The 23,308-nt window shown below is 41.1% G+C and overlaps 1 long non-coding RNA gene across 1 annotated transcript in view; it reads left to right on the forward strand.

The window, feature by feature from the left end:
- Window positions 1–4,925: 4,925 nt before the first annotated feature.
- LOC142830855 (uncharacterized) overlaps window positions 4,926–23,308 on the forward strand; it is a 55,405-nt gene continuing 37,022 nt past the window's right edge. The window contains exons 1-2 of the long non-coding RNA XR_012906384.1: window positions 4,926–5,005; window positions 6,365–6,545. This is a non-coding gene — a long non-coding RNA (uncharacterized LOC142830855). The remainder of the gene's footprint in view (window positions 5,006–6,364; window positions 6,546–23,308) is intronic.

Here is a 23,308-nt window from a genome sequence, read left to right on the forward strand (position 1 = left end):
ATAATGAGCTTCTTACTTCTACTTCTGTAACCCTTGTTTCAGGAGGACTAAGGGAAGTCAGAGGAAGAGAGCTCTCTTTTGAAATAACTTCTGTGTAGACAGCACCAAAAGTCGAAATAAGCTATTTTGACTTAAGCTACGCAAGCAGCATAGCTCAAGTTGCATAGCTTCTTTTGAGTTTAGCCCTGCTGTGTAGATGTGCCGTACGGCTTTAGGCTCATATGAATGGGAATACGGGGTCAGAACAATGTCCCACTCACCAGTCTCCAATAGAGGACAGTCTCAGATGTACAAGAAAACCCGTACTAGACAGTTATGGCTAATGGACAATTCCACAGGTGAAGAAGGGGAAATAGATGGGGCAGCCTTTCACAGTTGGAATCATGGGTTTGAGTTCTGGAGAAACAAATATGATGGAGTATCCTAATGCAAATCCCACCATTTGATTCACAATCAGCTTCAGTCAAACATAGGGCAAGAATAGCAGCAGCATCGATAGTCAAACTATGAGGGTGTGAGGAAGGACAACATGACATCCACCTGCACAATACTTAACTTAAACTGAAGGCAAACTTCAATAAATCCTTGGTGGGAGGTGTCAGTCGCTTTGCTGTGTCAGCCATATTCCCAGCACTCAGGGAGGTGAGTAGAACTACCAATGCTGTGTATCACAGAGTAAAGGAGCAGCTTTCATTTGTGTGGATCATCAGTGCAGCCCCAGCTGTGAACTCTGCTAGAGGAAAGTGTAGCAGTGAATTCCACAGCTGCACTGGTCACCACACTCAGGCACAGCCTCCCATTTCTAAGGTTGTGTTTGCCCACTGGGGCTTTTTTAGTTCAAATAAGGTTGCAGCAACTTTGTTCCAATGTGTTCTGCTATTAAACTGCCTCTTCAGGCTGCATTGCTGGTATAGACCTTTGCATTGAATGCAGCGCCAAAACCATTAGACTTTCACTTGTACTAAATGCTCCTAACATAATTTTTAGAAAAATAAAATAAGACAGAAAACTTTGACTTGGACCTTACTTGATAGAGGCTTCTCTAACAAAATACACAGCAGAAAACCAAAACAAAGCTAAGAAGCAACATAAATTCTCAGTTTATAAAATGTTTAGTCACATCCTACAGATTGAATTTGCAGCAATGAATTTGCAGCCTTTCATAATATGTTTACTTTTTATACCTAAAGAAGGCTTGTATCTTATCCTAGTTTGTTCTCCTTTCTCCCAGCCAAAAATATAGGCTGCAATACAGTACAGTAAAAATGAACTATATAATGAATGTTTATGAGATTTCTGACATTATGCCTTTAACCACTGGCTTATCCCATGTCAAGAATGCTCAAACTCATTAAAAATGTGACTCCCGTTTCCCAAAATTAACTCAAACGTAGGGGAAAAAAATATCAGAACCAGCTTTGTGTAGTGATTGGAAGAATAAAACTTTTGAGACTCAGAGACACATAAGCAGTCAGATTGAAAGTATCAGCGGTGATCCAATGACATACTGTCATAACAAAAGAACCTTAAGATTGTCTTTTCTGGCACACATGAACACAAGTGGTGTATGAGCTCAGCAGGCAGAAAATAAAACACAGCAGCCACTGTTGGCAGGCGGACTAACCCAATAAAGCAGAAGTCAGAGATGAAGACTGGGACTTATTCCAGGAAACAAGGGAAAGTTGTAAGACAGGAGGCTGTGGGACAATTATTTCTCTGTAGAAAAATATGTGTTTCTTCTTAAATAGCAAACCTAACCTCTCACAATTTTTGGAACAACCTTAGGAGTGAATACACCTCTACCTTGCACCTTGCAACAACTTTGGTAGCACCAACTTTACAGAAGAACTGTAGCCCATCTGTTCAAGAGAAAGTAGCACAAACTGTTTAGCTAATCAGCACAATGCGGGAGGAAATGATTTCATAGTGGATGCGCTCATCTGTTTTAAAAATTAGTAGTCCTTAGGGGTTTTTTTAAGAAATTTCTGGATCTATCAGAAACCTCTGCTGTGGGAGGTCTGCTGAATTAGGACGCCATCTGGCTCCTGAAGTGCTATACAGGTTGAAACTCTCTGGTCCGGGACTCTCTGGACTGACAACATCCATGGTCTGGCAGGACCACGAGTGTTACCAGACCAGAGCTCCTGGGCCAGAGAACCCCCGGTTGAGAGTACAGGGGCTGGCAATGGGACAGGGGCCCAGTGACTGGGAGAAGTGCTGAAAGCCTGGTGCCAGGGCTAGCAGTGTAGCCAGTCTGGGAACAGAGAGCCCAGCAGCCAGGGCTGGGGCTAGTTCCAGCAGCGTAAGCCCACTGGAGCTGGCATCCCAGTGGCAGGAAGTCCAGTGGCTAGAACAGCAGCCAATAAGGGAGCCACACCAGGAGGCAGGCCAGCAGCAGAGCTGGGTAGGGGCATAGAGCCCAGAAGGGAGCCCAGTTGAGTCTCCTGATGGACCTGAGTCCACCAGCAGAATAGCCAAAATTGACTTTCCTGAACCAGCAAACTCCTTCAGGTCCCAAGGGTGCTGGATCAGGGAGGTCCAGTCTATATAGTTCAGGGGTGTTTCTGTGGCCAATTACAGTATTAAGTGTGTTACTAAAAGTTTGGGAAATCTTAATAGTGAAAAATGACTAGCATCTTAAAACACTCATAGAATACTTTGTTAAATGGCCTTCCTTAATTAATTATAATGAAAAGAGTTCAGCAGTCCATAAAATGAACTCTCTAGCTAATTTTCATTCTTATTAGTATGTGTAATTAATAGTTTAGTATACTCTTGCCTATTATAAAATGTTTTGCTGCATTGTATAGGATAGGCTGTGTAGATAGTTTACCAAGTCTATACTTGGTCAATTTATTTTCATCAAGGAACATAGATTAATTGGAAAATATAAGTCCTTCGTGTTTATAAAATGATTAACTGTTTTCCCAAGGGCAAATAATACTTAACTGAAGAGTGCTCAGTCAGAGCTAACAGATTTTGTAAGTAAGTTTTCCAAGTAAGGTAAAATAGCATGATAATTTTCAGAGGGGGGGAGGCAAGAACACGAAGCTCTGCACTGCTTTGTTAGCACAAAACTGTCATACTGTTTTAGTCAGACTCAAGAGGATCACCCCAGCATAGATGGATCCTATTCAGGGTGTGAGTATCTATGGTGCCTGTACAGTATCACCCCTCACTGCGGTCAGTGCACAGAGTTTGGGCCAGACCAAAGGAGACATGGCCCGAACCTTTCTGCTCAAAGTGATTTGCAGCTAGCAACACGTTGTCTTCAGGGCGCTTTAACTAGCACCTAGAGACCAGACTACCATATACTGGCCTCAGTTTTCTGAGAGTGCTGAGGTGGCTTAAAGCCACCGTTGCGCCAAGTTTTCTCTGGAATCATGCTGAGAGGTCTCAGCTGGGGCAGAGGATTGGGCCTAAAAGTTTAAGGCCATAATTTTCTAAGCTGAGCACATGACCAGGGAACCTGACTTTTATAGGCATTCAATACATAGTTCTTCCTTTAAATTCTGGAAACTAGTGTAATTCATCGTGCTTCTCATCATGGTTATTTTCCTGTCTGCCAAACACCAGTAAAAACCTGATCTAACTTATATTCCATTATAGCCATGACATTTACTCTGAACACATTTTGATTACTACTTTCCACATAAATCATATTTCAATTACAGGTTAGACCTATCTGATCTGGCACCCGTGGGATGTGACTGTTCCTGAATGAGGGAATTTGCTGGACCAGGGGAGGTCCCCTGATACTGACCTCCCAGTCCACCTCCCCTTCCCGTTGCCAGCCCTGGCCACTGTTGTTCTGCTGTGGTCCCAACAGCCTGGACTGCTGCGTCCCTGCCCCTGCAACAGGGACTGCCACAGCTGCTGCGTCCCTGGCCCCACCTCTATTACCCCAGTCCCAGCCCAAGCACCCCTGGGCTCCAAGCCACCAGCCTTCTTGCCACTGGGGCTCCTAGCTAGGACTTCTGCTTCAGGAACATCTGTGATGTTGCTGGACAAGGGAGTCCTGGTTTTTGGAGGTCCAACCTGTAGAACCAAGTTAGAGATATATGATGTTCTAAAGTTGATTTTATTTTTATACGTTAGTCAGTTATGACTATATCTTAGGTAGATTGTGCACAAATTGTATGAAAGTTTCAGAAGTATAGCCATGATGTACTAGGAGCTGTCAAGAAAAAACGTGCACAAGTTGAGAAGTATATGTTGCATAAACTATTAAAACATTGTCCTGTTTTTCTTTCTCCTGCTTTTAACGTTGAATTTCAAAATTTGAAATATTTTAGCCAGTTCTAAAGGGGGGTTGAAAAGGAAAATTCCCATTTTCCCTGATTTATTTTCAAATTTGACATTTCAAAATTGGAAAAAAATTAAATGTGTACTCTGCACCTTTCTAAAGAGCTTTGAGGCCTATGGATTATGAATGCAAAGGAGATCGAGCACTAGTTAGTGACTCGTCAACTTAAATAATTGAAATCCTGATCTGGATCTAGCTTTTGAACATGCCCTATGCTTTTAGGGATTTGTGGATGTCTAGCGCCAATACGCTTAACTGTTGTACTTTATGCATGTAGTTAAATTCTTGACAACAAGGTATTAAAAGCAATTTTTGAATGCAGTGATTTCATGTCAGCATCAGATATACTTATTGAACGCAATGATTTAAGAAGGTTTCATCATAGCATACCTAGAAATAAATTAGGAAAACATGGACTACTGATATAACAGAAGAAGTAGTAATTATAATGCTGTGCCTTATACAACGATTATATAATGTCAGTTAAACTCGGGTAGTTGGGAGGTATTGGCAGAAAGCCAGGAAAGTCAATGGCAGAAGGTGTTGAAATTTAAATTGAAAGCTATACCTGCCTGCTTTTTCCTTTGTGTGTGTTTTAAGCTAGGGGCTGGGGGAAGCAAGATACAAGAATGATCATACAGAACTATCATGCCTACAAGGAATATTGGGCCTGGGAATGGACTGGGCCTTGAAGAACAGGTCAGTATGGATTGTGATAAAATAGAGAAATGTCTATTTAGTCATGATCAGGTTATTTTTCTTTGTTTTGTTGTTTGGTTACATTTCTCAGTGCTAAATTTATGTGCATACACACCCACTCCCATTCACTATGTCTAAGCTGCACCAGGAGTATGCTTTATTAAGTATATATTTTGCTTTGTTAATTAAAATCACCTTTTTTAAGGTGATGATTTTCTTCTTATGTCCTGGAAAGTAGCACAAGGACTGTGTATGCATGCCTAAACTGAGAGGTCAGCTATCAGAGATTGCAGGGGTTTTTTTCTGCTTTTTCTCTCTTGTGGTAAAAGGGCTTGGGGAGGAGGGAGGTACACTTCTGGAAGAAGTTCAAGTGCTTCTTCCTGGGTTTCAGAAGACGGGAGTTTGTTTTTACACTTGATGGTGGAAGCTACCTCCCATGGGCAGGAAATCTACGATGTTGGGGAGTTTTTGTAAGCAGAAACCTATAGAGGCAAAGTATTTAAGGTATCTCATGGGCCCCCACCTTCTGCACTTAGAGTGCCAGAGTGGGGAACAGCCCTGACAGTCAGTATCTCAATACTACTGGCTATAAATAGATCAATATGCCCTGAATTTTTACTTCATCGTGGATATTGGATCTGACTTGGACCACTGCTAGTTTCTAGGATTTCAAAAATGAAGAAGTGTCAGTCTCCAAACGATTCATTCAAAAGGGGAACTGAAAAAGGACAACAAGCAAATAGCTAAATGTCTGTTTACAGCAATACTAACAGAACAGTAATGAATGATGACTATCCGGAAAAAGGACAAAAACAAGCCTCCCATCATTCATTGTTCAAAAAAATGTATTTGTCACAATGAATTCAGGAAATTTGCACTTCCAAGTTTGCTGAATGTACCTGGTATATCTTGGTACTCCATTTATTTGTGGGTTGTTGTTGTGAATGGGAGTGGGAGTGTATGCACATATTGTTCTCCTTAAGAATATATGCAATAAGAAAGCAACTCCATTTTCCTGTCGTATCTGTAGCAGAAGTATCCCAAAATAGCAATGCCGCATCTTTATTTCCCAAAATAGTGGGCAAGCTATTCGAGCATCCCTGTAAACCTCATTCTACAAGGGTTAAGGGGTTTATCAGAATAGTGCCTTATTTTGCATAGCGCAAATTGTGTAGCTTATTCCGACAAAAGAGTGCTGTCTAGACGCACCCTGAGTCTGAGGATCTTGATTTTTGGGGCTTTTGAAATTTGTTTGCCTCTTTTATATTCCTATGTATTTACAGAAAATTTTACATTAGAGTCTCCAGAAGCCATGTAACAGCCTACCCATTAAATCTCAAACTCATTTATAAAAAACAGAGTTAAGCAGGGCAGCCCGAGGCAGGCTGCAGCGGCTGGCGCCCCAGGTGAAATGCACGATTGATGTCCCCGCCTGCACGGCCATCAATGGCGTGATGTTATCATCGGGCATCCCATTGAAGGCGGCGCCCTAGGCAATGGCTGAGTCATCCTATACTCACTGGCCGCCCCTGGAGTTAAGGTGAGTTGATTTAAATTAACAATTTTAATTATGATTTGACTTATTTATTTTCCTAAAGAAAGGCTTATTCTCTTAGTTGGTAACCATTAGAACGTGTTGACTTGCAACTAAACACAATCTTTATGCTAAATTTGGTACTCCCTTTTGCCACTTGATGCAAGAGGGATGCAATAATATATGCAATTTTATGACTTAACTTACATTTATTCAGGTTCTTAATTTTTACAATTTTATGTTAGACAATGATGCATGGTGCAGTTCTTATTTACTAAATGATTAATTTTTTTATTTATGAGTTGTGCCCAGCTCCATTTGCATGGGAATACAAATTAAATTTAAAAAGCACAAACCAGCTATTATTCTTATTACTTAACCCTAACTGAAATGTGCTCGTTACATGAGAAAAGAAATGTATCTAAAATGTATCAAAACATTTTTCATTTAAAACTAACTCATTTATTTTAAAAAAAAATTATTATCTGCAATAAATGGATTAAATTAATTGTTTCCAGTCACCATCTCCTTCAACATTTTAAACTAGCATACTCGTCTCTCAAATGGGTTTTTTTATTCAGAGATTGGAAGTAGAAAACAAGTTTTCCTTCTTTTTCAATGCCCAATTGGCTCCATTCAAAACTGAGAACTTGTCATTGTACTGCACTAATTTAATAAATTGAAATGAAGTAAATATTCTCTCTATACCTATAGAAGAGCATGTTATTGTTAAAAACTGATTTAGCATTTCAAAAAGCTCTGATTCTAGGTGATCACAGACAGTGACTTCTACCTGTTCTTTCCTTTGACTGTCCTTAAAAACAGGTCAGCAAACATGCACTGCTTAATATTATTTTTTGTATTTCATTTAAATAAGTTTAATAGATTATATAAAGTGTAGGCCTTAATATAGATTGCCAATTTAGTAAGATTTTTTAAATAAACTCATATTTATTTTAAATTTAAATTTGCTTAAATTCCAAAAAATCATTTTTTAAAAGTCATTGATTTTTATTCTCCCATTCTAAAAACATGCATAAAGAGCAAAACAGATAGTAAAGACCAGTTATATGGAAATTTTTTGTACAACTGTAATATGTAAATCTTAACTCACTATTAACTGAGAATAGCAAATATAATTTCCCAAAAACACTGCCAGGGATTACAGACAGTTGGGCTTGTAATAAACATGAGGTAAATTTGCTAGCCAAGACCATAACCCTTGATAGTGCACTCCAGAGAAGGATTTCCTGTTTGATTATTTGATTAGTAACTGATTCCAGTATTTTTATTGTCTTATGTCTGCAATAGCCCAACCATGAAATGAAAACTTCAAACGACAAATTATTGTTTACTTTTCATTGACCTAAAATGCAAGACCTGTATTGAAAGGCTTTCTAAAGAGGTTTCTGTGTGGATGCAATTAAATACTGATATACACAGGGGAAAAAACATGATGGAGATATGGAGAAACTGTTAATTGAGTTATTAGAAACTTTCCTTATGTTTTTCATTCATCGCTATGAAAGCAGAAAGACAGACTGCCTCCAGAATCCATAGGAGAGTGCTTAGCAAAGGGTTGGCTGAATAATGTCCTACAAACACATACACATAGTGACACTCCCGACGGATTCCCAGGACTATGAGGAAACTCACTTCTACCTGGTCTTACTACTGATCCAATGCCCCCAACAGCATAAGCACTAGCTTCCAGGTCCCCACAGTCCTTGATCTCATCCAACATATAGCTATAGGCACACACACCAATTACCATATACTTAGAACAATGGTCCCTGCAATATCCTTTATCCAAGGCAACAGTACACACCAGCTTGCCTAGTTCAGCTCAGGACCATCTCTTAAGACCCAGCATATGAAAACAAGAATGAGATTATTTTCAAAGAATAGAGATTTAAGTATGAGTAAGACTACTGGAAATAAATGCATACATATAAAATAAAATCATAACATGCTTTCTAGAGACAAGACTTTAATTTCACAAGTTACTGCTTATTTAAAGGAGCTTATGTCACCCAAAGTTCTCTTCAGTATTGTCAGTCAAACCTGGTTGAGACCCCTTTTTTCATTAAGCAAATTGGCTGTCCTTTTATTTCCTTACTGGAGGGTACCCTCTCTGCCCCTCAAATACAGTAAAGCAAACCTTTGATTTAAATTAAACATAAGGTTCTTCTCTCCCCCGCTGTGTTGCTCTTCCTGTATCTTTCAATCCTTCACTTACCATCCTTCATTTGCATTCAGTTCACGCTGGTGATAGGAGTTTTATTGTGAATGAGAGAACCCTAAGCTTATATGTAAACCCACAGATGGTTAAACATAGCGGCTACGTCTAGACTGGCATGATTTTCCGTAAATGCTTTTAACGGAAAACTTTTCCATTAAAAGCATTTGCGGAAAAGAGCATCTAGATTGGCATGGACGCTTTTCTGCAAAACCACTTTTTGCGGAAAAGTGTCCGTGCCAATCTAGATGCGCCTTTGCGCAAAAAAGCCCCGATTGCCATTTTAGCCATTGGGGCTTTTTTGCGCAAAACAGTACTGTGCTGTGTACACTGGCCCTCTTGCACAAATGATTTGCGCAAGAGGGCTTTTGCCCAAACGGGAGCAGCATAGTATTTCCACAAGAAGCACTGATTTCTTACAGTAGGAAGTCAGTATTCTTGTGGAAATTCAAGCAGCCAGTTTAGACAGCTGGCAAGTTTTCCGCAAAAGCAGCTGATTTTGCGGAAAAACTTGCCAGTCTAGACACAGGCAGCTTGTCTGTCAGAATATCTGGCTTTCAACTTTTCTGGTGACCCTCCCTCCCTCTCCAGACTAAAAGAGCATATTTTTACACACACACAAACACACACACACTCTTTGGGTATGTCTAGACTACATAGGAAAAGGAAACAGCGATTTAAATAATCACCGCTTCATTTACATCAAAATGTCCACCACGCTGTGCCGATCAGCTGTTTGGCAGCACAGCAGGGCAGTCTGGATGCTCCGTGGTTGACAAGGGAAGCTCTTGTCGACCGCTCCGTTATGCCTTGTGAAATGAGGTTTACCGCTGCTTCTTTTTCCTATGTCTAGTAAACTCATCTACATGGTTCCATTGATGAAGCCATGTAGTCTAGACATACCCTTTATGACCAAAAACTAGTTAGTCAAAACCAGAGTTAGTCTGTAACTAGAAAAACTTAAAAAACAACAAATATTCTAGAAGCACCTTAAAGACCAACAAAACAGGTTGATGGTATCATGATCTTTCATGGACAAAACCCATTTCTTCAGATGACTGGAGAATTTTAATACTCAAGTCATCTGAAGAAATGGGTTTTGCTGACTTTATGACCCATGTGACAATGGCTTTCCTTCGAGATTTCCCATGACATCTTAGATTAACTTGAATGTATATGCCATAGTCAGCAGGTTCTTCTCCATCACTTTATTAGCATTAAGAGATTTTTGGGTCACATATTTCTAAAGGGTAACAGTCTATGATTTCATAACTACATCAGGATCAAGCTCTGGCAGGCAGATGATGGGTGTGGACATTGGCCCCATTCAGGAAGCTCTTAAAATATACTTCATTCTTTAGTACTTCCAGCCTGAATGCCCCGTATGGGTCTGGTAAAGGATAAGAAGCCACATTTTCACATGTTTACAGATAACAAAATGTTTAGCCTTTATTTGTGCATCACAGGAGCAGCAGTAATCAAAGACACAGAGTAAGCTGCTAGAGTTGAGCAATCCAGTTCCTTTTACCATTTGATATGGAGAACTAAGTACATGTCAGACCTATAATTGGCATCCTGGTCTCTGCTGGCCTCTGCTCCTGTCCCTGGCGGGGGCGGGGGGAGGTTCCTGCTGCATGGGTGCATGTAAGGCTGGCACCCGAGAATCTGAGGGTAACCTCTGTGTGAACTGCTACTGGAACAACTATCCAAAGAAGAGCAAGAGTTCTTGAAGGAAGACTTCTTTGTCCCAGCAGAAAGAACATTTTGCCATTCCACTTTCATCTTTTCCCCACTGCTATGCACTTGTAAGGAGAACTATTGAGGATGAAGAACATAACATCTGAAGATACAAATGATTTGTGTGATCGCACACTTTATCTACAATTTGACAATACTAATATTTCAGTCTTCAATTTGGTTTTTTTTCTGTATTTGTAATGTTAATTTTAAATAGTATTTCTGGTAGCACTGGTGCTATTTCACTACTATGAGAGAAGCACTTCACATATACCGAGTGAGGATTACTGGATCTTTGATTATCATGTCTCTAAGACTCCTTGGACATTCATTCATTAATTTTAAAGTAGCCATTTTTCTTCAAAGAAATTTTATCACCTGACTACAAAGGGAGACATCTGAAATGGAGTTCTTTTATAACTTCAACACTATCAACTTATGCTTGAATACAGACCTTAAGTGATTAACGCACCACAAAGCCAGCTTCCTTGCCTTTCACATTTGTATTTCCACATCACCTGCTATGAATGAGACTCATCCAACCCGACTAAATTAGCTTCATTAACACTGGTCCTACAGATGACAGATAACTTCTTTTTCTGTTGTTTGTACTCTGGATTCTGTAATCCACTCCCACTCATCTGATGAAATGGGTTTTACCAATGAAAGCTCATGATCTAATATATTTGTTAGTCTCTAAGGTGCCATAGGACTCCTCCTTATTTTTAAAGATCTAGACTAACACAGTTACCCTTCTGACACATCTCTGAGAGACACTCTCCAGTTCTGACTTACAGTAAGCAGGTTTTAACCATGATGTCTCATATGGCTTGTGCTTGATTATACTTATGGCTAAACTGCTGTCAGGCTCTGCAACCCTTTAGCTGCACTGCCATCATTTTTTATGAGTGAGAGCCGTGCATAAGCAGTTTTGAGGCTCTGGTGCTATCGCTGCTTCACTCAAACTATGCAGCCAATAGTGGAATTGCAGTGCAGCTTTCCACAAATCTTATGCAAGTGTAACAGCCAGCCTATGAATCCTCCAGATCTATATGACAACAGAGAAAAGCAGCATATAATGTTAGAAAAAGATTTGCAAAGCACCTGTGCACATTGAATATATAGCCAAATGCAAAAGGCAAATATAGAACACAATCTCCACCACAGTCAAAACAATACATGTCTCAGAGGGGTAGCCATATTAGTCTGTAACTTTAAAAATAGGTAGGCCTGTGGCACCTTAGATGGGGCAAAACCCACTTTATCATATTGAATGCAATACATTGTTAATGACTGCAGACTTCCATTTAAGTCATGAGAGGCAGTCAGCAAGATGAGGACAACCTGAAGGAATGGTTATGTTTCCTTCTTCAATTTCATCTTTCAGAGTTCAGGAAGTGATTTCTAAAGTGGCGCATTATTATTATTTTGCTGGGGATATGATTGTTTCAGAGCCCACCCCTTCCATATTAAGGCCGACTTTAGCATCTGCACCTTAGCAGGGTCCAGGGTGTGTTCTTTGTAGACAGAGTGCAAGGCCTCTGGGACTCAAGTGTTGGTCAGCACACCATTGCATCATCTGTCCATATTGCTCCATTTGTCTTTCAGCAATTCTCATGAACTCATTCCCAGTCAGGCCTCCAACCAGTGGGCCTCACATTAGAGAGGTCTTGCATCACTGCATAAAATGTGAAAAGTTTCCAAAACTCAATCAACAATATTCTTTTTATAATGAGAGACTTAAATAGCCAGGAAACTATTTTATTTGGTGAAAATATCAGTTATTTTCTCAAAGGTTTATTTTGGGGATTTTTTTTGACTGATTAGAATTATCCTTTTGGATTTCTGCATATCTACAACTTAAAACATGTGAAAGTTGAAAATGCTCAGCAGCTTGTAGGCTCACATCCAAAGGCATTGTAATTTGGGCTCATACGTATTGAGTTTTCGGCTGTGCAAATTCCAGGTGCTCTGTAGATCAAGACTCATTCCCAGCACTACATTGGACAAGAGCCTGTATATTCCCAGAGCTGTTGAACATGTCTGTCTGCCTCGAAACTCTCTCTCTCTCTCTGGTTACATCTAGACTGTAGTTCTTTTTCCACTTTTTTTTTCAGAAGAGGCTTTTCTAAAATTTGGCCCATCTACAGTGGGCCATATTTTGTAAAACCCTCCACTTTCAGAGCATCCCTTATTTCTCTCACTGAGAGGAATACCAGGATGCCAAAAGAACGCATCTGAAACTGTTCTGAAAATGCGGACGCATTACCTGCAGTCTAAACATAGCCTCTCTCTCTCTCTCTCTCTCTCTCTCTCTCTCTCTCTCTCTCTCACACACACACACACACACACACACACACGTCTGATATGCACCTTAGAATGTCCTGCCACATATATTTTCAAATTCATCCAGTTTCATCCTCTTCATTTGGTCTCTTTCCATCATCATCCTTGCATTATCTGCCTTCCATCAGAAGAGAGGCTCACAATGAGCTTTAGTACTAACACAAGCCCTGCATTCTTGGAGCTGTTAAATAAAAGTACATACTGCAGAGCATTCTATGCATGCATTTGCATGAATATCAGTGATGTTTCTGTTACACAATCTATCGTGCATTCACTCTGAAATACATCTGGCTTCCTACTGTTTGCATCAAGCCCTCTGGGGACTTTAGATCATCTGGGGTCTGCCATTACACTGTAAAAGATTCCTTTCTTCAAGTTTGGATTACATAGACCCTGTCGATCACACAAGCAGAATGATCCTGCGTCTGCACAGCTCGCTCCAGGGAAACATAATTATTTCCATTACAGTGGAAAGGATCAGTAGGTTGTTTTCAGTTGTCTGCTGGCACTTGTTCAGCTGCATGTGCAGTCATAGTCTTCAAACTGTGTAGGAACTTGTACTGCTGAATGGAACACCTAATCATGGAACTAATATATCTATTTAGAGTTGGATGCATGCGTTCATTTTCACGTTTTTACATGAAGTAAATATATACGACATCTCAGAATCAAACTGTAAAATGTGTAATATGCATTACAGGCATGAAAAGAGTTAACATTTCAAAGGTTTACAAATAAATTATGATGTCTTCATTGCAGATTCAATCTTTTCAATTAATTGGCTTAAACTATTTTTGCATTAATAGCAATAAATTAAATGCACCAAACCAGATGGGGGCAGACTTCCTTATGTTATGTGTATTAAATGAGATTACAGAGTTTTACTTTGATTATGGAAAAATTTGAAAATGGCAGCATCACTCTAGCATTCACATAGCAGAGGGAGATGTCTCTGCAAGGACTCATAGTTCTTTCTTATCTTGCCACTAGAGTATTGCAAAGCTTTACAAAAGGATAAGGAAAAACCCACTGCTTACTTTTTTAATTCCCAGCTAACCACACAAATCTCTTAAGCACTCTTTTCTAAACAGAAACGTCACTCCCTTCTTCCTGACAAAATGCCAGTTTTTTCAGAGTGGAAAAATCCAGAGGGCAAGGGATATGGTCAAGATTTATTTTTAAGTAGCTTTAAATTAATGACTTATCTGTATGATTTAATCATAGAAAAAGAATTCTAACCATATGATCTAAGGTTTATCACTTGGGCTCTTTGCTAAACAGAGTGGTAATGCCTTGAAATGGGTTAATCGGTTGTTTTATGTTTGGAATTCAAGGTTACTGCAAAAGAAAAGTAGGCATCAGAATCATAGCAATGTAAGGTTGCAAGGGACTTGGACAGATAATCTAAACCAGCCCCTTATGCTAAGGCAAGACCAAGTTTACCTGAACAGTCCTTAAGAAGATGCCTGTTTAACCTTTTTTCCAATTATGGGGATTGCACAATCTCCCTAGGTAACTCATTTTGATACGTAATGGTCCTTTAAGTAAGTTTTTCTGAATCTCTAACTTAATATGGTAATTGTCCTTTTTATAACAGCACTTAACATATTCGAAGATCCCACATCAGTAGGACCAAGTTTTCTTTTCTTGGAGCCAAGGACTTGTCTACACTCTACTGCAATTAAAACTTTGGGTGTGAGTCTTGCAGTGCCCACCAAAGTGCTGCACAGTAGCTCCCCTTTGCAGACACTGTTCCAAGTTAACATTTAGAATCATAGAATCATAGGGCTGGAAGAGACCTCAGGAGGTCATCACATCCAGCCCCTTGCCCAAAGCAGGACCAATCCCAGCCAGGGCTTTGCCAAGCTGAGACTTAAAAACCTCTAGGGATGGAGATTCCACCCCCTCCCTAAATAACCCATTCCAGCACTTCACCACTCTCCTAGTGAAATAGTTTTTTCCTAATATCCAACCTAGACCGCTCCCACTGTAACTTGAGACCATTGCTCCTTGTTCTGCCATCCGTCACTACTGAGAACAGCCTCTCGTCATCCTCTTTGGAACCTCCATTCAGGAAGCTGAAGGCTGCTATCAAATCCCCCCTCACTCTTCTCTTCTGCAGACTAAATAAGCCCAAATCCCTGTCTCCAATGTATCCACATCCTTTCTGTAGTGGAGTCTTCTTCAAACAGGACTATATTCATGTGAACTAGGAAGTCTTTAGGTCACGCCTGTAGTGTTTATGCAGAGAACACACTATTCATACTTCTGTAGTCCAAACAGCAGGACAGAGCAGACATAACCTAAACATGGCCAGTTTTATTAACCTTCCCTCAGGTCAGCTTTTCTAAACATTTTATGAGCTTTAATGCCATAGCCATTAACAAGCATTATTGTTGCTGGAAATCCTGCTAATGTAGCTGAATGTTGTCTCCTAGAATAAACTCCTTTGGGGTTTTATTCTCCAGGTATCCACGATACAGTCATTGGCCCATGGGTATGTTGACTTGAGCCCTGCAATGCATTGAGGAAATGAACAACAATAACTTACAAAGCCTTTTTTAACTACTCTGCTTGTGAGTGGGCCTTCAGTGGAAATCTTAGTATGCTTCTTTTATATAGTGTATGTTTTCCTCTCCCTTTTCCACTTTTTAGCTCTTAGATGTGCTATTTTTATTCAGTAGTTCGTGCTGTCTTATTTAGTGTTTCTCAAGCCAGAGTCTGTCAGCCACAGGTAACCTGCAGAGCACTTCTTGGTGTTTAGGAATGAAATCAGTGGTTTTCAAATTTTTGTACTGATGACCCCTCTCATATAGTAGCCTCTGAGAATGCCCCACCCTTTATAAATGTAAAACATTTTGTATGTATTAAACACCATTATAAATGCTGTATAAAATGTAGGATTTGAGGTGGAGGCTGACAGCTTGCAGCTCCCTCACATCTAATTACCTTGTGATCCTCTGAGGATCCCCCGGTTGCGTTTGGTCGAGCAAAAACAAAACAAAACACATTTAAATGCATTTTGAGGCTTTTTGGCCACAGCAGGCTCCCGACGCCATCTTTAATTCTACATCTTTCATGTCAGGGAGCCGGGAGGAGAGGGACGTTTTTGGGTGCACAGGGGCAGCTTATGAGTCACCGGGGTGGGGGGGGAGGGCTTCGTGAGCCGCATGCGGCTCACAAGACTCAGGTTGACCATGGCTGCTCTGAATGATCCTGACCCCAGGGTTGAGAACCCCTGAATTAAACAGTCTGAGAACTAAAAGTGTTGAAGGCAGATTGGAGTTTTCTGTGGCTCAGTGGACTACAGGCTAAAAGCCATATTTGCATTTAATTGCAAAAACACTCTTTATCCCACTCCAAAAAAATTCTGCATCAAAATATTTCAAAATGGGAAATGGAGACCTTTTATAGACTGAGTTGCAAAATTCTGATCTATAATGAAATCTAAATCCATATTTTCATCCTTTATCTTCCTGTACTGCACCTCAAATATTTGTGTTCATTTTCACTCATCAGACCCTTCTGTTTCATTGCAAGTTTTGAGACCACTTTGATGTCATATGTGACATGCTGATCAGCATCTCACTCCAATTGTAGACAATTTTCCATCTTTGGGACCACATCTTTCTTGTCCTTTCAAATAGCTGCCCTGATTCTCAGCCTCTCTTAGGTTGACTTGGCTGAAGCTGGCTATTAATGCTTAACGTCCAGTGGTGGGGGCTCTAATTTGGCCTAATCCTGACAGGAAAAATTAAAATGTTCTTGTATATTGGGCAGTTTCTATCTAAATCGAGATGCTTGGAAACTGTACCCAGGAATTGCAAATGCACTTGTCGATGCTACATCTTAGCATCAGTCACTCCAAAAGCCAGATGGAATTCACGTCCAGAGAAAGTTCTGGCAGTGAAAAGCAGTGCAAAGTGGAATAGGCAGTAGTACCAATCAGTGCACTGTATTCTGTAAAACTACTTGAAAACAGACAGGGTCTAAAACATAAGTTGGATGGTTTGCAAATGGAAAAATGCACATTACATTGGTTATAATATAATCAAGGCTGTTTCTCACTAGTGTGACTTTTCAGCCCTTGAATTAGCAATTCCAGGATGTAATGTATCCATTCAGAGGGGCCAACAGAATTGCCGGGCCTGGAGCAAGGTTGGGGGGAGCAGTTGGCTCCAAGCCCCCAGTGGCTTGGGTGGAAGAGGTGGGGTTAGGGCAAGGCTGGGCAATAATTTTGGAAGGTGGGACCACTTCACACATTTTTTAAGTGGTCATAGGTTGCCCTGGAAGAGGCGGGACCTCAGATAGAATGGGTGGGACCTTTAAATAGCAGGAGTTGAAAGGGCTCGCACCTCCCCTGAGGTTCCCAGGCATCATGTTAGCGGGGAATGGGCACTGCAAGCCCTTTCAATTCCTGCTATTTAAAGGGCTTGCTGCTAGTGCATTGCCTGGGAGCTGGGGATGCTAGAGCCCTGTCAACTGCTTCTATTTAAAGGGCTTGCACCTTCCCTGTGAATTCCATTTCCTGGCAGCCACGGGGAAGGTGCAAACCCTTTAAGTAGACTGAGTTGAAAGGGCTCGTGTGTCCTGACTCCCAAGCAACACGTTAGGGGGTGGGGCCAGGATCTGCCACGTGGGCTGGATAAAAGAGGTAGGTGGGCCAGATCCAGCCCACTGACAGGAGCTTGCCCACTCCAGGGTTAGGGGCTAGCCCGGCAGCCCTAAGTGCCACCTGGAGCAAACTGCCCAGGGAACCAGCAGTGATTTAAAGTGTCTAGGACTTCAGCCACTGCCACTGCTGCAGTATCAGTGACAGTGGCCAGGAGCACTGGGCCCTGGAGCAGTTGCCCTTTTTGCCCCCTCCTGTTGGTGGACCTACATCCAATTACTGATTGACAGTGGGCTGAGAACACGGAATTGCTGACCCATCATATGACAGCAACAGGAGAGTAGATGAATGACATTGGGGTAAGCAGAAAAGTCCCGTTCTTCCTTCCTTTTAATTCAATGGCAAAACTCCTATTGCTTTCAATCAGAGGAGCGTCAAGCCCTAAGAAATTTTCAGTGCAGAAAATTAAAATACGTTATTTAGGGAAATCCTGGACCAACTCAAATATTTGATGAAATATTCCATTTACCCCCTCGATTAAACCGACCATTTGGTGTAGCTCATCTCAAAATGAAATTGACTAGGGATGGAAAATTTATTTGGCACCTGATGTCACTCTGTCACATTTAGTAGTTGTCATGCGTAAGAGTATAAATGTTATAATTTTTCTGTCATCACTAAGAAACTGTTCTGTACAGTGTGGTAGTAAAACACTGATGCAGAGTTTTAACTAGAGTAAAGGCTGAGGCTACATTTGGTTTCATGAAATAACTCACTGCAGGGATGGTATCTGTGTACCTAAAAATGTAAAGGCTCACATACAAATTGTACCCTGCTAGTAAGATGTAACCCCCAAACTACAGCTCTCAAATGATACAAAGGTTAGGAAAGGACAGACTTATTCATGGTGGAAGGAGGGAGTAAGGCTAGAGAGGCTCCTTTTTCTATATTTCTCTGGGCTAATAAATCAACATAGCAAGGTCATTGCAGGCTTTAATTTGAGAGCCCAGGGTGTTAAATTGCTGACTCAGTATGGGAAAGGCAAAGAGAATGGGGACTTTAATAAAAAAAAAACTTCCTCTTCTTTAGAAGCCATAACCTTGCTTTGCAAACTTCCCCTTGCTTTAGAAGCCATAACCTCCCTCTGCTAAAAAGTAACATCATCAGGAATCTGGCTCACTGCCTATTCTGAGCTGAGTCACAAGTGCTGCTAGTTTATTTCCTATTGAAAAATTACTTTGGGATCATCTCCATATCATCATGATAGCACCACTACTCACACCTTCACTGATCTCCCTACCTGTGTCCTCAAACCCATCTCCAAGTTTCTGGGAAAGGAAATCACAATCACCAAGTTCTACCATAAGGGGCCCCAGTCTAACAAACAGCTATCAATTAGGTAAATACCTTAGGCTTTATATCCCAAAATAAACAATAAAATGACCTAACAGACTAGATCACTCTAACCTGGGCACCCATCAATCTATCCATGACCAACATGCAGACACCTAATCTCCAATTATGTTTTCTCCTCTGATAATCCCAGAAACAAACCAAAACAGCACAGAAAAAAATCCTTCCCAATTGTTTGTAAATATGAAATAAATAGAATCAGAACTAAAGAGAACTAAGTACTGAATGTTTAATCACAGGAAATACAGAGCACAGCTTTGATTCTGCTAATACAGTGAAAAGGTTCCCCTCAGAGGAGAAAGGATAGGGAAATAAAAATGGCTCCTGCTCCTACTGACAATGTTTCCTAATTGCCTACTAGTTAGCAAAGAGTTTGTGTGTATCCTGGTCTTCATGGACCTGCTGCTGTTCGAGTGCTGATGTGCACTATTCATCATCTCATGGTCTCTGGAAGTCCAATATAGTCACCAAAAGGCCAGTTTTCCTATTTGCAGGAAAAAAAATCTTGTCATGTGCTAACAATATCTACAGATATCCCTACTTTGTCCAGCAGCTCCTAGTGAATTTGATTCCTGTGGGGATTTTTAATGTCATGCTTTTGAAGATGAAAACTAACCTGTGGGTTAGTCCAGCCAGCTTTAATTTCAAATTTATATTCTTGGGAGGTAGCAACATGCTCATTTTTTTCATGTAATTCTTTTGAAATGTCACTGATATGTTTCATTCTAGTTGCCCAAGTAATACTTTGGGAACATTTTTAATCACTGATGGAAGCTTGTGTCGCCACTAAGTTCTGCTTTGTTTATCAAAGTTTGGAAGAATTGTTGGCAACTCATCTGCCAGACCGTAAGGTTTATGAACAATTATTATGTGTTGATTGACCAACAGCACTGACAGTTCCTTGTAAAAGTTCAGCTTGAGTTCTTTCATATCCTGAAATCAAGTTGTTGTGGTGAACCTCTTCCTGGGACATTAACAATCAAATTTACAGCACATGCGTACTGATTCTAACGCACGCCATTTCACATCAGCTAATCTACTCTTGTTTTTACACCAGCAAAAGCAACTTCAGATTCAATGTTGACTTTGCTTATTTATGTGATAAATCAAATGGATTATAAAGAAAATCATCACCATACAGATGATAGACCTGATTCATTATTCTGTTCTTCCTATAGAAAGTCTCATACCATGCTTATCACCATATTCTGAGTACTTTCCAGTAGTTCAGTAAATACTAAGGCTACATGTGTTTATGTGCACTCATAGTTAACAAATGCTATCATTCCAGAAAGTTATAGTGGATTTCATGCTTGTTGGGCACTGCCAACATGGTATTCAAAGCCATGCAGAGCCAAGAGAAGTGTAGAGAGCAACATCGGGTTCTCTACATGACTTTAACATTATTTTTATCGACCTGACCAAGGCATTTGATGTGGTCAACAGACATGGAGTTGGAAGGCAGTTGGACAAATTTGCTCCCCTGAAAAATTTAATCAATACAGTTTGGTCCTTTCCTGATGGTATGCTGGGTTGCATCCTCTGGAGAGATGTTGGTTCTTTTTGAGGTCTCAAATGGTTCTCTTCTGTTCAGCATCTACTTTTTGATGATATGGTTAGTTGCTTTCAAAGACTGCAAGTTGGGCACATCCATTCAGTTCCAAACTGATGGCAGAATTTTCAACTTTTGAAGACTTCGGGCTCACACCAAAGTATTCACTACAACTATCCATGACCTGTTTGCTTTGCTGATAGCTATGCATTGTCAGCTCATTCAGTCAACGATGTACAGAAGCTATCTCTGCTTACTGTTTTGGACTCACAGTGAGCCTCTAGAAGCTGTGCCTCAGACTGTTCAGTAAGAGCCCAGCCCTCCAGTGATTATGACTACTGATTCTGTCCTTAAGGCTGTTGACAAGTTTTGCTACCTGGGAAGCTTACTATCTTCTTGTTTAAACAATGATGATGTAACTGCTTGTCTAGCTAAAGCCAGCACTGCCTTGGAAGACTCATCAACACCGATGGAAGGACCAGGGTGTTAAACTTCATATGAAGGCAGCAGTTTATCAAGCAGTTGTCTTGAGTATTCTTTTGTACGGCTCTGAGTCATGGACCACATATCACCACCACATTTCAAAACTTGACTAGTTCCATATGTGCTGCCTCAGGAAGACTGCCCATGTAAATTAGTGGAACAAAATTCCAAACACAGATGTCCTTAAGCTGTGTGGTGTCATGGGCATGGAATTAATGCTCATGAACAGTTTTGCTGGATTGGTCACATTATGAAGATGGATGATACACAGATACTGAAGATGGTTTTGTATGGCCAGTTTGTTCAGGGGAAGCACTCTATTGGTGGTCAGTATAAGTGTTATAAAGATATCTTAAAGGCCAACATGAAGTCATGTGACATATCTCTCCATGATTTAGAAATGATAGCTCAGGACAGATCATTTTGGCCGCAAATTATTGCACAGGCTCTCAGTGCTTTGAGAGTCAATGCATTCAGGCATTGCAAGGAAAGCATAGGATCCGAAAAGAGTGCACAGCACTCTCTGATGGTGTGTTTTTATGTGACATCTGTGAACAGGCTTGCTGATTAAGGATTGGCTTAGTTGCTTACCAACAATGTCATAGAAGATAAGATCTGTCAGTCGACAGCTCAGTCCATCGTCATGACTTTTCCTCTGTCCCAGGTTGTTTGTTCTTACCACATGGTTCCCAGATGCAGAAATGCCATTGGCAGGGGCGTCACAATGTGCCCACAAACCCACTCTCACAGGTGGCCCAGAGCAGGTCCCATGAAAGGGCAGAAGTAGGTACTAAAGGTTGTAATCAGGAGAAATGCTGATTCAGCGCATCCCTTGGGACACTTCAAGTAGCAGCTCTCCTATTTAACACTAACTATAAATCAAAGCTTCCTTCCAATACCACTCCAATGGAAGGGAATCAAACCCAACAATTTCCAACCTATTTATATTTTAAACCTTCCTCGTCATATTTCCTGCTTGTAGACAATATGCTGTAATCCTCTATAGTGACAGCATGGCGGTGTAATGGGTATGGTAGTAGTGTCTTGCCCACTCTACTAATGAATTTGCTGTGAGACCTTAGGCAAGTCATCTAAATCTTCCATGTCTTGCTTTCTGTATCTGTAAAATTGAGGTAAATCTAGCCTAGCACCCTGAGCTATCTACAAGAAACTTTGCTATGAAAATACAAAGTACCGTATTTTCCGGCATATAAGGCGACTGGGCGTATAAGACGACCCCCTAATATTCTAGTTGAAAGATAGGTTTTCATCTTATACTCGCCGTATAAGACTACCTCCCCTTAAGAAGCCAACCGGCAGCGCCCCAGCGCCCCTCCGCCTCCCCGGCTTTGCTCCCGGTGTCCCTGGTCTGCTGGAGATGGTCCCCAGCAGACCAGGGGCACCGGGAGCAAAGCCGAAGTGGCGGCGGGGTGCCGCGCTTCTGAGGCTTTGCTCTGGCACCCCGCCGCCGCTTCGGCTTTGCTCCCGGTGCCCCTGGTCTGCTGGGGACCATCTCCAGCAGACCAGGGACACCGGGAGCAAAGCCTCTGAGGACGCCAGCAGCGGGACAGCCGCGGCGCGCCTGGGCTGCCCCGCTGCCAGCTTCCCCCGAGGCTTCGCAAAGCCGTGGAGGGGCTCAGGCAGCAGGGCAGCCCAGGTGTGCCTGGGCTGCTCCGCTTCCGGAGCCCTTCCACGGCTTTGCTCCGCGTCTTCCTGGTCTGCAGACCAGGGAGACGTGGAGCAGCTTTTCTTGCCCCGGAGTACACGGGCAGCAGGACCGCGAGGTCCTGCAGTCTGTGTCCTCCGGGGTGAGAAAAGCCCCAGCGTATAAGACGACTCCCGATTTTTGGGGGATGTTTTTTAGCATAAAAAGTCATCTTATACGCTGGAAAATACGGTATTAGAAAATAAGGTGCAATACAGAATCAGAACCACTGTATCAAAGAAGTCATCTAATTTTATATACAAACAGAAGCCAGGGATGAGTTATAGGAGAGAATGTTAATGTTTATATAAAGACTTCACGGAAACAAAGTGGAATGAAAACATAAAGAGTTGAAATGTCAGCAGGCTTTTACTTAATTTTAAAATGTATTTTTTCCTGCATGCTACAATACAGACATTTCTTTTAAAGTAAACATGCTGAAGTTCTGGCAGACAAGATTGAAGCTATAAATGATAGCACTGGAAAAACTTGTGGTTCAAATGAGGAAATTCTGGAAAAAGTTGCACTGTAGCTAGTATGTATAATTTATCTGCTATAGTAGAAACTTCGAACTTCTCAAGTTTTTCTGTGCCCAGTGCCAAAGTTATCTTGACTCTTCTGTTTTTCTTGTATTTGTCCTTCAATAACCTAAAAGTTACTGTAGGAAATCCTTAGGCCACAG

This window comes from Pelodiscus sinensis, chromosome 10 (genome assembly GCF_049634645.1).
Source record: "Pelodiscus sinensis isolate JC-2024 chromosome 10, ASM4963464v1, whole genome shotgun sequence".
Taxonomy (NCBI): Eukaryota; Metazoa; Chordata; order Testudines; family Trionychidae; genus Pelodiscus; species Pelodiscus sinensis.